We start from the raw sequence: 4,588 nt of genomic DNA on the forward strand, positions 1-4,588 counted from the left end.
CAACAGGTGTCAAGCCGTGTGTTGCCTTTGTCAAGCTGTAATAAGTAGGGGTAAGGACGTTAACCACCTCGAAACATCCTCCCTTATACGTCACCTGCAGCGCATTCATCATAAGTCAGTGACAATTTCAAAAACTTTGGATGACAGTGGAAGCAGTCCACTGACCACTAAATCCCTTCCTCTTGTAACCAAGCTCCTGCAAACCACACCACCAACTCCCTCGGTGTCAATTTCCTCCTTACACAGGAAAGCCAATAGTCCTGCAGGCCGTGTCACTGTCAAGTCTGACGAGTCCTCTCCTGCCGGGGGATTCCTCCGATGCATCCTTGGGTGTAACGCCTACTGCTGCTGGCGCTGCTGTTGTTGCTGCTGGGAGTCGATCGTCATCCCAGAGGGGAAGTTGGAAGACCATTTGTACTACTTCCAGTAAGCAATTGACTGTCCAACAGTCCTTTGCGAGGAAGATGAAATATCACAGCAGTCATCCTGCTGCAAAGCGGATAACTCAGGCCTTGGCAGCCTGGGCGGTGAGAAACGTGTTTCTGTTATCCACCGTTAATTCACAGGCAACTACAGACTTGATTGAGGTACTGTCCCCGGTACCAAATACCATCTAGGTTCCATTTCTCTAGGTAGGCGATACCGAAAATGTACACAGACGTCAGAAAAAGAGTCACCAGTGTCCTATAAAATGCAGTTGTACCCAATGTCCACTTAACCACGGACATGTGGACAAGTGGAGCAGGGCAGACTCAGGACTATATGACTGTGACAGCCCACTGGGTAGATGTATTGCCTCCCGCAGCAAGAACAGCAGCGGCGGCACCAGTAGCAGCATCTCGCAAACGCCAACTCGTTCCTAGGCAGGCTATGCTTTGTATCACTGCTTTCCAGAAGAGGCACACAGCTGACAACCTCTTACGGAAACTGAGGAACATCATCGCAGAAAGGATTACCCCAAATGGACTCTCCTGGGGATTTGTGACATCGGACAACGCCAGCAATATTGTGCGTGCATTACATCTGGGCAAATTCCAGCACGTCCCATGTTTTGCACATACATTGAATTTGGTGGTGCAGAATTATTTAAAAAACGACAGGGGCGTGCAAGAGATGCTGTCAGTGGCCCGAAGAATTGTGGGCCACGTTCGGCATTCAGCCACCGCGTGCCGAAGACTGGAGCACCAGCAAACACTCCTGAACCTGCCCTGCCATCATCTGAAGCAAGAGGTGGTAACGAGGTGGAATTCAACCCTCTATACGCTTCAGAGGATGGAGGAGCAGCAAAAGGCCATTCAAGCCTATACATCTGCCCACGATATAGGCAAAGGAGGGGGAATGCACCTGACTCAAGCGCAGTGGAGAATAATTTCAACGTTGTGCAAGGTTCTGCAACCCTTTTAACTTGCCACACGTGAAGTCAGTTCAGACACTGCCAGCCTGAGTCAGGTCATTCCCCACATCAGGCTTTTGCAGAAGAAGTTGGAGACATTGAAGGAGGAGCTAAAACAGAGCGATTCCGCTAGGCATGTGGGACTTGTGAATGGAGCCCTTAATTCGCTTAACCAGGATTCACGGGTGGTCAATCTGTTGAAATCAGAGCACTACATTTTGGCCACCGTGCTCGATCCTAGATTTAAAACCTACATTGGTTCTCTCTTTTCGGCAGACACAAGTCTGCAGAGGTTTAAAGACCTGCTGGTGAGAAAATTGTCAAGTCAAGCGGAACGTGACCCGTCAACAGCTCCTCCTTCACATTCTCCCGCAACTGGGGGTGCGAGGAAAAGGCTAAGAATTCCGAGCCCACCCGCTGGCGGTGATGCAGGGCAGTCTGGAGCGAGTGCTGACATCTGGTCCGGACTGAAGGACCTGCCAACGATTACTGACATGTTGTCTACTGTCACTGCATATGATTCTGTCACCATTGAAAGAATGGTGGAGGATTATATGAGTGACCGCATCCAAGTAGGCACGTCAGACAGTCCGTACGTATACTGGCAGGAAAAAGAGGCAATTTGGAGGCCCTTGCTCAAACTGGCTTTATTTTATCTAAGTTGCCCACCCTCCAGTGTGTACTCCGAAAGAGTGTTTAGTGCAGCCGCTCACCTTGTCAGCAAAAGGCGTACGAGGTTACTTCCAGAAAATGTGGAGAAGATGATGTTCATCAAAATGAATTATAATCAATTCCTCCGTGGAGACATTCACCAGCAATTGCCTCCAGAAAGTACACAGGGACCCGAGATGGTGGATTCCAGTGGGGACAAATTAATAATCTGTGAGGAGGGGGATGTACACAGTGAAAGGGGTGAGGAATCGGAGGATGAGGAGGAGGTGGACATCTTGCCTCTGTAGAGCCAGTTTGTGCAAGGAGAGATTGATTGCTTCTTTTTTGGTGGGGGCCCAAACCAACCAGTCATTTCAGTCACAGTTGTGTGGCAGACCCTGTCGCTGAAATGATGGGTTTGTTAATGTGTGCATGTACTGTTTATACAACATAAGGGTGGGTGGGAGGACCCAAGGACAATTCCATCTTGTACCTCTTTTTTCTTTCATTTTTCTTTGCATCATGTGCTGTTTGGGGACTATTTTTTTGAAGTGCCATCCTGCCTGACACTGCAGTGCCACTCCTAGATGGGCCAGGTGTTTGTGTCGGCCACTTGTGTTGCTTAGCTTAGCCATCCAGCGACTTTGGTGCACCTCTTTTTTTCTTTGCATCATGTGCTGTTCGGGGACTATTTTTTTTGAAGTGCCATCCTGTCTGACACTGCAGTGCCTTTCCTAGATGGGCCAGGTGTTTGTGTCGGCCACTTGGGTCGCGTAGCTTAGTCATCCAGCGACCTCGGTGCAAATTTTAGGACTAAAAATAATATTGTAAGGTGTGAGATGTTCAGAATAGACTGAAAATGAGTGGAAATTATGGTTATTGAGGTTAATAATACTATGGTATCAAAATGACCCCCAAATTCTATGATTTAAGCTGTTTTTGAGGGTTTTTTGTAAAAAAACACCCGAATCCAAAACACACCCGAATACGACAAAAAAATTTCAGGGAGGTTTTGCTAAAACGCGTCCGAATCCAAAACACGGCCGCGGAACCGAATCCAAAACCAAAACACAAAACCCGAAAAATGTCCGGTGCACATCACTAGTCCCCAGTGCCCACAATAAAGCAGTGTGAGCACAGATATATGCAGCACACTGAGCACAGATATGGAGCGTTTTTCAGGCAGAGTGTGTATATTTCTGGTGGTCACTGGTCAGCAAAACTCTGCACTATACTCCTCCTATATACCCAGTCCCCACAATAAAGCAGTGAGCACAGATATTTGCAGCCCCCTGAACAAAACTGAGAGGACGCCAGCCACGTCCTCTCACTATCATTTCCAATGCACGAGTGAAAAATGGCGTCGACGCTCGGCTCCTTATACAGAATCCGAATCTCGCAAGAATCCGACAGCGGGATGATGACGTTCGTGTGCGCTCGGGTTAACCGAGCAAGGCGGGAGGATCCGAGTCTGCCTCGGAACCGTGTAAAATGGGTGAAGTTCGGTGGGGTTCGGATTCCGAGGAACCGAACCCGCTTATCACTAATATTGAGCAATACCGGCGTGACCCATGCTCTCCTGGATGCACCAGTGTACAAAACGACTGAATTTCTCAAAATAGGCACAAGAAATAGAACACCCCATGGGCTGGCACTTGTCAATGTAATAGGCCCTATTTAACCAGAAACCCATAAACTGAAAGGAATCAGGGTGTAAAGGGAGGATACGGAATGCCGACTCAATGTCAAGCTTAGCAAGCAAGGCACTCGCACGAAATATCCGAAGCAGCTCAAGAGCTTCGTCGAAGAGTTGGTAACGCACCCTACAGAAATCATCAGGATTTGTGTCATTAATGGATCCGCCCCATGGGTAAGACAGATGCTGTATCAAACGTAACATGCCCGGAACCTTCTGGGGCATGACTCCAAGAGGGGAGATGCACAAGTCCGGCAAAGGTAGAAAAGGAAAAGGGCCGAGCATCCGACCCAATTCCACTTCCGCGTCCACCTTCCGACTGACCACCTGCGGCGAATCCAGAGCAAACTTCAAATTTCTGCGAGACACCACAAAGACTGAGGCCAGTATTTACAAAAAATCCGAGTTTGGCCGATTTGTGTTTTTTTTTCTAAGTCCCAATCTGGGAATTCACTAAGCACCAATCTCGGCAGTGTTTGGAATATTCGTAATGGTTTGAATGACAACGTTCCGAAATACGAATGAATAGACCATCGGTCAAACGCGGCTGTTATTTCATACTATACGGGAATTCACTATTCATTCGTATTTGGGTGTTAGTCTCTGAGTGCTCAAATGCGGTCGTATTGATTTGCGATTCGTTAAAAAAAAGCGGCAAAAAAATAGACCTGCTTTTTTCAGGTGTGTTTACATGTGTTGAAAATAAAAAATCTCTCACACCTGAATTAGGATGCCTATAAAAGGATGTTAGGCCCATTTCAATATACCTACACTCAGAAATGGCAGCAGGACTTTGGGCCAGTGATATTTTGTGTGCTGTGGGATTCCTCAGACTCAGACATCAGCCT

Source organism: Pseudophryne corroboree, chromosome 1, assembly GCF_028390025.1.
Source record: "Pseudophryne corroboree isolate aPseCor3 chromosome 1, aPseCor3.hap2, whole genome shotgun sequence".
Lineage (NCBI taxonomy): Eukaryota > Metazoa > Chordata > Amphibia > Anura > Myobatrachidae > Pseudophryne > Pseudophryne corroboree.